General features: G+C 32.0%; 1 long non-coding RNA gene across 1 annotated transcript; it reads right to left on the reverse strand.

Annotated features, from left to right (window-relative positions):
- Positions 1–10,579: 10,579 nt before the first annotated feature.
- On the reverse strand, positions 10,580–12,388 carry LOC105774779 (uncharacterized). Its single transcript, XR_001127537.2, has 3 exons — positions 12,065–12,388; positions 11,761–11,848; positions 10,580–10,758 (listed from the first exon to the last, which is right to left on the reverse strand). It is a non-coding gene; the product is annotated as an uncharacterized LOC105774779 (long non-coding RNA).
- Between the last annotated feature and the right edge of the window lie 2,272 nt (positions 12,389–14,660).

The raw sequence follows: 14,660 nt of genomic DNA on the forward strand, positions 1-14,660 counted from the left end.
TTGTTCATATACGGGTCGTATTTGACCCGTATTTCTTTAGGTGCCGCCTATTTAGTTGCCATTACCATTTTTTTTATTATTTTTTCAGTCAAATGTGTCAGTATTTTAGGGTGGTGCCGCCTATGCACCACCCTCCACTTGTTTGGATGCACCATTTTGGTACATAATTTATTTAACATACCATTTAAGTAATTTTTTTATAATATATAGGTAAAAAACCCAAAGCTTGATATTTAAAAAGAAGGAAAAATTCTTCTATTAGTCCCTATATTTTATATAAGTTATAGATCTAATCATTGTACTTTAATTTGATATTTTTAATCTTTGTATTTTTAGAATTTTCAAATTTCAGTCCTCAAAAACAATAATTGTTAAATTAATTAAGTTAAGCTCTACTATAATTTCCAAGTTGCACCAAACATATTATCATATATGTAATGCATTGTAAGTTTATCATTTCCACATATTACACACTAAAAATATAGTTAATGGATTAACGATTATCATTTGTGTCAAAATTGAAATTTTAAAATTTGAAATATATAGGGACTTCAAATGTTTCAATTGAAAATATGGACCAAATATATAATTGTACTTAGTAATCAAATTTAACTAAACAGATTTAAATGCTACCGTTTGAATCAAGAGTAAAATTTCAAAATTGAAATGTACAAGGACTAAAGTTGATCAAATCGAAATATAGAGACTAAATCTACAGCTTCTGTAAAGTAAAGGGACTAATAACAGAATTTAACCTTTTAATTTTTTTTTGTTTCCGATGCTCAACTTTTATCGATTCCCATTTTTTTTATTTAACTTACATAATTGATCTTTCTGTAAAATTAATAATTTAATTTCAACATTTTTTTCCTTGATGGAATGAAAACTAAGGATGCGCTCTCTGTTTTCTTTTTTTCTTTTCTATTTTTAAAAATAGAAAATATGATTGGTAAATGAAAATAGAAATTTGTTAAATAATGAAATAATGAAAACACGTTTGATATGTATTTTTCAAAATAAAAATAAAAATAAATTAATTAATTAAAATATAATTTATTTAAAATGTATTACAATAAAGTAAAATATAATTAAATAAAATAGTTTAAAAATTTCAAAAATAAACAGTTATTTCTAAAAGATTCGAACTCAGGTAATTCTAATACATAAAATGAAACTTAAAAAATCTCTTATTTTCAACTTTTTTCAAAATATTTTATTGAAAACATGAAAACATGTTTTTTTTATCTAATTTTAATTTTCTAAAATTATTTTCAAAATTTATAACCATGTTTCTTCACTATTTTTCATTTCCAAAAAATTGAAAACTACTCCCTAATTTGTTTACTCTTTTCAAAAATTAAGAATTCAATTTAAACTCTTTTTAACCCTTTATTAAATAAAAATATTACATTTTTGACTTCTCACATAAATTAATACCCTTTTTCAATTTGGCCGAGAATTGTTGAGCCTATCTGCTCGCCGGCCCGACAAAGTCTTATTTGACTGTGTCGTATAAGCACCAACGTTCGACGACGATAGAACTTCATGCAAGGCAGAGAGCTATATAGTAAAGAAAGAAAGAAATGAGATTAGATTAGACACTAATTAAATGTCACATGATTTTGTAAGACCCACCAAAGATTTCACTACAAATTCCAATGAAATTGACAAAAAAAAAAAAAAGAAAACCTTTTATTAAGTTCAAGTTTTCAACAACATAAAGGAAGGGGAAAAAAAAAAATCTCTGATCAGACATTTTTGCTAATTTCCTTAAATGGGTTACCCCACCATGACTTCATCAATACACAAGAAAAAAAAAAAAGACTAGCAAGTCAAGCTGACACAACTTTCCACGTGCCCAAATGCCCATTCTTGTCGCACCCTAGCATCCCCCATGGCAACTATCTGCCACAAGTTGCTTCTAATAATGGGTTTCATCTTTCAAACAAAAGAAACCAAATTTACATTAACTGTAGCTAACTGTAGCCTCTAATAATATTGCCCCAGCTGAGGCCTATATTATATATTTTTGGTTGTTTGACACATTTTTTAAGTGGAACCGAGTCAAACCCTAAGCCAAAAAAAGGAGAAGCTCTCTCTCAATGGCTTGTGGGTCCATACCAACAGAGGATTTCATGATAATAATATAAGAGAAGTAATAATTAACTAAGTGCATTGATAGATAGATATAAAAGGACTAGCTAACTACCCTATCCATGCCATGAACACCCAAAATATCAATGGCAGCAGCAAGTTTTTCTTGAGGACAAAACAGAAGTAAATCATATACCATATATACTAGTTTGATTGTTGATAGCATAGCAGATCAGTTCTATCTATTTGTCATCTACTAGGGTTTCCCACAATCATGTGGCTACAAATCAATGCACCTTTCATTTCCATTTATTTGTTTATTATTTATGTTATTTAGCAAAATATAGTGGACAATCTCTGCAGTCAGCCGGGGGACCCTTATGCCATGACACTCACATTGAATCATTTCAATTTCATACCTACAAAGGCAGACCAGTTATGGAGAAAGGGAGATTGTCTAGAAGGATCACACGGTGGCAGGCATCAATGAGAAGCATTGCCAACTAGAGCATGCTTGTTGCAGCATCTGTCCTGCTAGTGGAGACAAAAGAAAAAAAGGAAGCATCCAAATAATTATCAATAATTCCAGTATGGAACAGTTCTAACAATCAAACCAATAAACTATTCTTCTCGCAAAAGAATATGCATGACTTGCTACACTACCAAAATCGATACAATTTTGCCTTACCTATCTTGGCCATTTCCATGAAAGGCATGTAATGCGGGTCTAGATAGTGAAAACGTGTCGGCTCTTCGATTGTGCAGGGCCAAGAAAACTATTTAGGTCAGGCTGAACCAAACCACTAACAGATATAAAAACATACAGGTGGCAGAGACAATCCACTTTTCAATCATCATTCAGAAAGATTATTCTTGCAATCAGCTGCAATACCATAATTTCATGTAATAATAATAATAATAATAATAATAATAATAATAATAATAATAATAATAATAATAATTGCTAAGATTAACTGCATACTTCAAACAAAACAACAAATTCACCGAGTGAAGAAAATATAAAAGTTAAAGACGTGGAACACTTACATTATTGTGTATGTTTGTCAAATTTCACCTGAAGCTGCCTGGGATGAAACCGGTGGCACCATATAGAACATGATAACCCAACTTTTAATGGTTTATCACTTAAAAATGGATGCTGAAGATTAGTATCCCCATCTTTTGACATGCAACATTTTCAACCAAAAAAATTAAATCCCACCAGGATAAAGCCTTGTAATAGACCGTTTTCAGTGAAATCGAAACAGTGATTTCGGGACCACAAATCCGAAGTCAGAAGAAAATTTATTTTAATATTATTTTATGGTCTACAGTATGATAGAAATATCGTATAAAAATTTCTTTAAGAAATTTTGTCATTTACATGCCTATTTTGATAAAAAGGACTAAATTGCATAAAGTGTGAAAACCTGAATTCTAGTAGTTAAAAGTATCAAATAGCTATGGAATTTAAAATTGGAGGTCCTTATATAGCAAATAGACCATTTAGAGGAGTTAGTGGATAAGTATAATTATTCATCATTGGAAATTGAAGAGAATATTAAGGTTAATTTTGGAAAGTAAATGATAAAATGATGATAAATAAATTAAATAATTATTATTATCTATTCTCATCTTTCATAAAAAATATGGAAACCCTAGCCATGTAAGCTTGAGTTTTTAGCAAGCTTATTTTTCTCATTTGGGTAAGTATTCTTGTCTCATTTTTAATGATTTTTATGTTTCTGAGATCGTAATAGCTTAATTTAGCTATCTCGGGGATTAATTTGCAAAATCGTTAAAGTAATAAGGTTTTTCCATGGATGAGTATAGTTGAATTTTGAAGTTTTATGATAGAAAATGAAAGGTTGTTGTTAGATAAACAACTTTTGTAAAGAGAATTTTGATGAAATTGTCAATTAGAGACTAAATAGAAAAGATGAAAAATTTATGGAAAATTCTGAATTTTGTGAAATACATGGGCTGCTATTGATATGTATGAAAATCGGCTAGACTTGAATAAGGATTAAATTGTATGAATTTCATTTTTTGAGCATAGGGGCTAAATTGTAATTAATTAAAGTATATGGGCAAAATAGTAATTTTGCTAAAGATGTGTGTTGGATTAAATTGAATATGAATTATATTAAATTGAGTTAAAATTCATTCGTATAGATCTAGATAGACCTAATAAGGAGTTAGATCGAGGCAAAGAAAAAATATCGAATTAGTAGCCTTCGTATCTACATATTCTTATCAAGGTAAGTTCGTGTAACTAAATTTTATATTTAAATGTTTTAAATTGAATATTGTTGTGTGTGATTTGTACAAATTGCCATGTGTAATTATGATCACATATCTGATAATTATCGAGTCCCGTTTGAACCTTAGAAATTCGAAGGATACAAATGACATGTCATTAGGGTTCCCGATATGGTTGTAATCCTGCATGTGTTGCGGATACACTACAGCTCTCTTGAGCTTCTCGATATTTGGCTCATAAGAGCTTCCCGATATACAGCTCGTATGAGCTTCCCGTTACTTAGCTCACATGAGCTTCCTATTATATGGCTCGGAAGAGCTTCCCGTTTACATGCTTGTATAAGCATACAAGTACATGAATTGACGGATTATAGATTTGTACACTTCGTGTGTACTACCCGTGTATCCAATGATATTTTAAATGGTTCAACGGATAAAGTTCTGATATGAAATAATATGAGTTCGAAATGAACAATTACGGGTATATACTTGAATTACATGGAAATGATATTACATGATATATTGAAATATGATATGGATGATACATGTACGTGAATCTTACCTGGTGATTATGTACATCCACGTTTATTAGTTATGGAAAGTGTTACATAGCTAACATGTTGAGGATATATGTTTAGGCTTTTGGCCAAATTGGTTTGGTTATATTAGCATGCTTACCTTAAATGTGATAAAATGGTAAGTTAATTTCTTTGTTATACAAACTTACTAAGCTTAAATGCTTACTCTGTGTTATTTCCCATATTTTATAGTAATTCGAAAGCTCATTTTGGTTAGAAGCTGGTCGAAGTAACTCCACACTATCCATCGACCTTTTCGATATAATTAGTAAATTAATTTTGATTATAATGGCATGTATAGATTAACTTGGCCATTGATGGCATATAAATGTTTTGATGGAACTAGCCATTTGAATGACTTGTGATGGATAAATTTTGATGTGTATATAAGTGGCCTTATCATGTTTGATGTGTGTTTGAAATGGTTGAATGATGAAAATCTTATAGGTATATTGGTTGGGTTGAATTGGTATATTTGGGAAATTATGCATATATGTATTAGGTCATATAGGTGAAATTGGTTATTTGTTTGATATGAGTTATGTTGTCATTTAAAGAGCCTAAGGGCATATTGTTGGTATGTGATAGTATTACATGTTTAAGTATTGATTTTGACTTGATTTGAATGCCTTATTATGGCTTGTTGATGTCCAAAAATGTTGATTTAGGTTTATGACAAATTGAGTGGGAAATATGGCTAGGAAAATGACCTATTTTTGTCCATACGGGCAGAGACACGGGCGTGTGTCTCAGCCGTGTGTCCCCTGTAACTTAAATTTGCATAAAATAGAATGCTTACACGGCCTAGCACATGGGTGTGTTGCTTGGTCGTGTAACCAAATTCAGAGAGCTCACAAGTTTAGACACGGGTTGAGACATGGTCATGTGTCTCAATTTCAAATGCCCACAAGGCCTGAGACACACGGCCTTGTCTCTTGACCGTTTGAGACACACGGTCTGGCCACACGGGCGTGTGTCCTCTACACCTTCGAAAAATTTTAATGTTTTTTGAAAAAAATTTTAAGTAATCGATTTAGTCTCGACTTATTTCCAATGTGTATTTTGAGCTTCGAGGGCTCGCATAAGGGACAAAAGAATTGATTTTGGTTGATTTTTGATATGTATTCTAGATGATATGAAATGTCTGTTAACTAATCTTTAAATTCTAGTAATGCTCTGTAACCCTGTTCCAGCGATGGATACGGGTTAGGAATGTTACAAACCTAGAAAGGAATAAATGTGCTATCCCATCTATGTTACTCGGAGTCATCATTCTTTATGACTTGTGTCCAACACTCATGTCCGACACATGTATACACATGATATGTTTTTGAAAAAAAAACTATATTTTAAAGGTGGAGAGTGTGTGAGAGGCGACACCAGTATCTTCTGCCCATACACAGGTAATACCAGGTAAAAATACGATTTTAACGATTTTAATGGGTGGAGGGTACCTGACAAGAGGCACTCAGTACTAAACCCCTATTTAAGCAGGGTTTTTCTTAACGTTTTTGAAAGATAATAAGAGAAGAGTAAAAATTTTGATTATAGAAAAAGAGAAAATAGAGAAGAATTCTTAGGACGAGAAGAGGACAAATTTTGGTTGTAGAAGTAGAGAAAACAAAGAAGATTTTGTACGGTTAGTATATGAATGTTATTGTTTTTCAGTATTTTTTAAAATAAAATATTTAGAAATTTAATTATTTTTTATAGATTTTTTATTGAATGTGGATAATCAATTTTTTGTATGCGTTTATTTCGATGGAGTAATTTTGACAACAATAGTTGGATGTATATTTGAATGTCGCCAACAAATAGCTATGAGATTTAATAAAAAAATATATCAGTTGATGATATGAAAGAAAGGATTAGTGTAAAAATTGTTAGACGTTGTAGGAGGAGGATCTCGAGACTATTCTACAAATTTCCAGTTTCGACAGATCTAATCAAATTCACTAAGATGGAACTTGTAAATGATAAAGACGTGGAGACAATGGTTGCGTTTTATTTCCAGAATCAGAGTCGCCAAACTGATTCGATTAAGTTGTTTGCTGAATTAGTTGATATGGAGCCAACTGAAGATTTCACTCCATTAGGTAAATAACATGGAGTTCAACTGCATCATTCCTGTTTTCAGTATTGATTGTCAAAATGCAAAAACGATTCCAGTATCGAGTGTCATACCAGAAAGCATGAATAGCTAAATAGATGGACATGTAGTAGTTATACGGAGATTGGGATGCGTCGTACAATAAGCTACAAGGGTGTATAGCCGTTACGCAGGAGTAGATGCCAGAGACTGTCATTAAGTTCTAGTCACAATCTTATTACGGCCCGGACAGCCAACTACAATCGAGAAGAAAAAATTTCACCAGATGTTCTGGGCGTTCGATCATTGTGTGCAAGCATTTACCCACTACAAACCACTTATGCAGGTTGATGGGACCTGGCTATACAAAAGATATATGCAGATCCTACTTATTGCGGATGCTTAAGACGGGAAGCGAAATTTGCTCCCGATAACGTTTTTTTATTGTGGATAAGAAGAACATGAAATAATGAGAATCTTTCCTAACTAACTTGCGAACGTATGTTGTTAGGAACGACAATATTTGCATAATATCCGATAGAGGAAATGGAATAATTTCCACGATTAGGCATTTCGGTGTTCCATAAATATTTGTTTACTGCATCCAGCATATTGTGACTAACTTTCACCGAGACTACAAGAATGAAAATTGACAGAAATAAGTTATGAAAATGGGTAAATTTTAGTTTCAACATATGTTTTAAATGTTCTTAGTACTTCAATAAATTAATTTGAAACTGTAACTTGTCTCTTTTTAATACATATTTAGCGTATCAGCTAGAGTCACACATTTTTAGGCAAAGGATGACCAGACTTGAGGGTGACATGCAAGGTGAAACGAATACGTCTTTTCAAGAGTGGTTGGGTACCATGAAGTCGTGGCAATATGCTTAAAATTTTGATGACAGGGCTTGATATGGTCATATGACCACCAACTTGACAGAGGCAGTTAATTCCGTGTTGAGGCAAACATGACATCTTCCGATTTCATCTGTTTTCTCAGCTATGTTCTACAGGCTGTCTACCTTGATGCCAAGAATGGGGCTGAAACAAGTCAACCAGATAGAGGTGGGACATATGTTTGTAGAAGATGTCAGGAAGACAAAGGATGAAAACCACCGAAGATCGAGGTCGATGAATATAGAAATATAATCTCGATAGTTAGAAACTTTTCAAGTTACAGAATCCATCAATCGTTGACCCGGTATCCCACCTAGGTTCTATAGAGTTGATCTCCGAAACAGACGGTGCGATTGTGAGAGGTTCTAGTCACTTTCGTTACTCTTGTGTGCGTGTCATTGCAACTTGTACATGCGCCTCGATCAATGTTGAACAATAGATCGATGAGGTGTACACTAGACCTCGCCCGGCCCGACAGCCCGCCCGAAATATGGGAGGGTTCGGGTAAAAATATAGGCCCGAAATATGGGCTTGGGCAAAAAAACGAGGCCCGTTTAAAAAACGGGTCGGGCCTCGGGCACCACTTTTTTGGCCCGGGCCCGGTCCGAATATAATAAATATATATTTTTATTCTTATTTTTTAATTTTAAAATACTTTTAAAATAATTTTTTATTTTTTTATTTTTAAAATAATTTTTTAATGTTTATTTTAAAAATAGGTCTGGCCGGGCCGAGCTCGGGCTTATGATATTTTTCTGAACCTACAGGCAAAATTTCAGTCCATATTTGGTGGTAGGCCTGCCTAGGAGGAGGGCCGAAAATTTTTTCCGAGCCAAGACCGAACCCAGCCCGGCCCATGGACAAGTCTAGTGTACACTCTCGAGACCACATTGCGTATCTGAAAAAATGAGTGCCCCGTCCTGCGTGATCTATTTACATGAGAAGTGCCTTCGTCAACTTTCGAGCTTGTCCCGGACAAGGCATTACGTAGAAAGCCGAAAGGTCACCCGCAAGTCACCTGGATCTATAATAGAATGGACATGAGGGAGAAAATCAATGGCAAACTTTGTGAACTAAGTGTACACCCCTCAAACTCCGTGGAAGGTCCAGAATATGTTGGACACACCCGAACTGTCGCAATACTCGATCCCTATTAAGGTCGAGAAATTCAACAGGGGATGTGTTAATGCACCAAAAATGTGAGTGAATGTAAGTAGACCAGAGAAAAATAACTGCAATGCCCGAGAAGGAATATGACAACTAGATGAATTGCACAATTAATAATATCGTTATAGTAGCACGAGTCAAATAACATAAATAAAGTAATTACATGTAATGAATATTAGTAAAAATTACACCCTTCCCAGAGTGTCTCAATCATCTAGTGGTAAATCGGAAGCGTATATGACCTCTCGATACTCGGAGAAGAACTCCGTCTACGAAAAAAGTAAACTTGTTAGAACAAATTTTCATAAAAAGTAACATAATTCTTGTTGTAATAATTAAATTTTATAACCTATTCACGAGTAGGAAGACATGTTTGATGAGTAACTGATGTCAAGAATGACATCTTGTAAAGCACCTAGGACTGCAGCAATACCAAGCACCCGCCTATGTCCACGGCACGGCGCTTTGTCGTCTGACAAAGCTCGCGATACAATGTAGCTAGTACTGTTGATCCCAAATTGTATGAACGAGCAACGTATAAATCAGATAATAGAGGCAAGTACATTAAGTAGACTTTTTTTTATTCGCATTTGACATGAGTACACCCCTATCATATGCATTATATACGCCCAAGTGGCATGCATCACCTCTCGCCCAATGACAGTACTCGATATATACTTGAAATTCACCTTTAACCGTAAAAATCTCAAAGTCGTTAATTTATCGCCACCATCATCAGGCAAACGTCCTAGTAACTCATAACAAATGGTTGCCGGATCGGAAAATGTACTAACACTCGTGACCGCAATGCCGTTGATCGAAAACCCGAGTTGCAGTGCAACATCTTCAAGAGTGATGATGCACTCCCCACACGGCAAATGAAATGCGTGGGTCTTTGGGCGTCACCACTCGACCAAAGCGAAATTAAGTTGTACTTGAAATCAAACGTGTAGATCATTGCAATCGATCCAAATCCGAATGCCTCCAAGTATGACATAAGATGGGGATCCAATAGATAGCCCACACCATTGACACGACCCCTCAGTACACGACACAGACCCTTAACATATTAAATTACCGCAATAGTTAATATATTGAAATTAGGCTCCATTTGTTTCATTGAAAATGGCTTCCGAAAAATAATTTCTGGAAAATAACTTACTTTTCTGAAAAAGCTAATATTTTCTGGTGTTTGAATGAATTTGTATAAAATGCTTTATGTTATTTGAAAGATTTCCTGAAAATATTTTATGTTATCTTTTGTTTTTTTATTGAGTTTATTTTACTGCTATAAAATTACATTTTGCAATGTTTTTGTGTATATATATTACAATGTTTTATTTTTTATATAAATGTTATGGTCGTGCAATTTCTATTTCTAGGCTAAATTCCAATTTCTAAATCTTTTATCAAAATTTGAAATGTGAAGATGACAGGCTCACGTACATCTAAAGAAGATGTATTTGATGCTTTAACCAAATACACAACATTTGGATCTTTGAACTTAGCAATAACTACTTCAATTGCACATAAGAAAATACTCTCCACATCAGAGGGTTTGTTTACAAGACAACGGTTCTATTACAATTGAAGACTATACTTTGTCTAGCATACAACATAGAGCAAAATGTATGCTTCTGGAGACAGCATTTCTTCAACACTAGTAACCTACAAAAGATTGAACATGACAATTAGGTCCAAGAAAATATGTTTTATTGTCTTTATAAGACTAAAAAACATGCCAATAATATTATATATATATATATATAAAAGGCTCAAAATATTATGATGAACCAACCTAGAAATAGAAATTGCACAGGCATAACATTTGACTAAAAGATAATCTAGCCTTTAGTGGAATTTTAGGGGCAGCAGGTTGCTTGTGTATCTTATACATTACATATAGAAGCATTATAGTTTTCTTTACTCCAACTCAACCACCACAAAATTCTTATTAGTCCTACTTTTTACTAGCCAAGAACTCTCCTTTTATCCCATACAATTAGCATTCCTGCATCTTTCCTCTTATGATTGTTTCACTATTTTAATGAGCACAAAAAAGAAATAGAACAAATAATAAAGAACAAAAAACAAAGGGTAAATGGTAAATAGATGTGGCTAACAATACAACATAATAGAAAAACCAATAATCATAGCTTAGCTTACATTTCCCAACCCTTTAAAACATCCTTAACTGTCAAAATAGAACTCTAAACCAGCAAAAACTTTAATAATATACTTCAATTTTGCAATCAAATACTATGTTAATATGATGCAACAATCAATCAGTAGGCCTCAACCATGCACCATGAAAAGACATATCTTCTTCCCCTTCCTTTTCCCCTTTACTTTTTCTTTAAACACCAACTCGGATGTTGAAATTCAATCCTTCGATGAATAGATATACATATAGGGCCATTACATTTTTACTAATGATTTGTCATTGTAGTGCTGCAGTTAAATTGATTAGAATGTAATCCCAAGCTTTTGTCTCAAACATTTATATTCTTACAAAGTTAATAACTTCAAAATTGTAAATCCAAAATAAAATCAATTTAAAGGATATCTTACTTTCCTATGTTATTATTATTAAGTAAATTATAAGGGTGTGTGAGAGTAAATTGTAAATGTATCAAAAAATTAACTACAGAGAAAAAAGAAAAGAGGTACCTGTGTTTTCCAATTGGCTTCAGCATCCTTCTATTGCTGACTTAGAACTAAATCCTCTTGAAAGAGTACAAAAGGCGAAGCTGAAGCCCTAATATAATAACAAAATTGAAAGTGAAGATTATGATAAATTTACAAACTTTGCTACTGCTGTGGCTGAGAGAAAAAGTGAGTGAGATTGCAAAAGAAAGAAAAAACTGGTTGACAGCCATCACGAGAAATGCTGTGAAATTCCTCTTCAACCAAAAGAAAATAACCAGATTGGCTTTTTACAACTTTTCTAAAATTCAGTAAAATAGTGATATACCTTGATAGGACTGGAAAGCCAAATTTTGAGGGGTTTTTTCGAAATGTAGACTTGGTAAGAATGACGGTCAACCGACAGAGATGATGAGACTGAGATGAGGAGGTGAAGCCAACGGACAAAGAGGAGGAGGGGGGGCAAAGGCTGACAGACAGAACGGAAGGGAGAACGATTGTTTAATCATCGTGATGAGAGTGAAGAGAAAGAAAATGTTTTACAGGAATCTGTAAGGCGTTTTCCAAAATGAAAGCATTAGATTTACCCATGTTTTGAAGAATGTTTTCTTCTAGGAATTCGTTTTCCACCGCACAAATGAGTCATTTAATTTTTTTGAAAAATTTCTAATATTTTTACACATAATAAACATTTATTTATTTTTTTCATTTTTTATTCCAATAACAAACTTTTTCGATAATTTTGCATTCAATCAATTTAATCGAAGATGTATAAATTAATTTTCTTATAGAAAATTTAAAAGTATTTAGATAATTTCTCTATTCCAAGAGAATTAATTTATAGCATATTTAAATTTTCTTATTGCAATAATACAAAAACCGAAATGGATCACCATACAAATTGAAAGCAAAAACCAATGTCGATATTTATTTTTGTAGTAAATACATAAAAACAAAATGTTATGTTAAAAAAATCAGAAACATACCTACTCTCTTTCTTCAAAACACCTTCTCTACAAAACAAACTAAAAAAAAATTCACACCCTTTCTCTTATTTGCATTTAAAGTAAAAAAACAAAAACAACTATTGAAAAAAAAAATAGAAACATACACACTCTCCATCTTCAAAGCAAACTAGACTAAATTACCAAAAAAAAATTTTTCTTTAAATTATTGAAATAGACCCATTTTTAAAAAATTTACGGGAATGGGCGGATCTTGGTAAGCATTTTTAAGCGAAATTCAGAAAAATACTTCCAACTAGAAATGTTTTTGCCACATCAGCATTAAAAGTGGCAGCACCAATTTTTTTAAAAATTTTTGATGCCACCTTTTAATATGAAAATAAAACATGCAAAACAAGCCTTTATATACATCCAAAGTCTCATTTCCCTTATTTTCTTAAGTAATGTAAGATATAAAATATGCGTATATATAGACTCATGAATAAATTTATATCTTGTTCCTAGACAATGTGGAATTACTTCCTTAAATTGTGATATATAAACAATGTGTATATATAGACTCATGAATATGTCTAATTATGAAAATTAAATTTAAGTTAATTGTTCAATATAAATTGTGAATTTTTTGAAGACACAGATTATGAAATTTAAGTTGTCAATATGTGAATTGAATTTTCTTAAAATATATTGTGATTGTATTTATATGACTAATAATATGTCTAATTGTTCAATATAAATTGTGACTATATTTATATTATTAATAATAAACTCGATGTCATTTTTAATTGTTCAATTAAAAATGATTTTAACAATGTTAAACAATTAGACTTATATTTTAAATTCAAAATTAGAGAAACTAAATTATTTGAAATAAAAATAAAAGGCCTAAATTCCAAACTTATCAAGAATAGAGACTTCAATATATTTTAACAAATAATAATATGTATGGACGAAAACAAAAATCAAAATTCGTCTTTACACAAAGATAGTAGGGTCATACTCTTCCAAATTCTTTAGGATTTGGAACTATGATACTCAAAAATTGGTGAAAAAATATTTAAATTAAATGATTTGGGTTTTTATCTAAATAATATAATTAGTTATGCATAGTAGTGGAAGACCCCTATTCATGAGTCTATATATACACATTGTCTACATATATCACAATTTAAGGAAGTGATCTCACGTTATCTAGGAACAAGCTGCAAACCTATTCATGAGTCTATAAACACATATCTCATATCTCACATTAAAACAAGAAAAATAAGACATTGAGTCTATATAAAGACTTATTTTGGAAGTTTTATTTCCACATTAATAGGTGATACCAAAAATAAATAAAATTTTATATTGCCACTTTTAATACTGATGCGGCAAAAAAGCTTCTTTTATCAAAATCGGTCCATTCCCATAAATTTTTAAAAAATCAAGCTATTTCCGTATTTTTTTAAAAATGGTTTTTTTTGGTAATTTAGTCAAACAAACCATAAAAAAAACTCAAACCCTTTCACTTATTTGCCTCTAAAGTAAAAAACAATAACAAATATTAAAAAAAACAGAAACATACATGCTCTTTTTCTTCAAAACACCTTAGTTACAAAACAATCTATCAAAAAAACTCACACCCTTTCTCTTATTTGCATCTAAAGTAAAAACATAACAAATATTAAAAAACAAAAAAAAGCCAGAAACATACCTGTTTTTCTCTCAAACACTCTTTCTACGAAATCATAAACTCAATAAAATTAAATCAACACAACCACCATTTGTAAAGTAAATAAATCAATATATATATATATATATATGTTCATAGACGAACCTATAAAACAATACAATACCTGCTTCCTTTTATTCTCCACCAAAAGCCCCATTTTTTTTCAAACCCCAAACCCCATCCATGTACATTTTCATATATATGCACAAATGAAACAAAGAAGCAGCTGATTGCCAAACCCCAAA

The sequence above is a fragment of the Gossypium raimondii genome, chromosome 6 (assembly GCF_025698545.1).
Source record: "Gossypium raimondii isolate GPD5lz chromosome 6, ASM2569854v1, whole genome shotgun sequence".
Lineage (NCBI taxonomy): Eukaryota > Viridiplantae > Streptophyta > Magnoliopsida > Malvales > Malvaceae > Gossypium > Gossypium raimondii.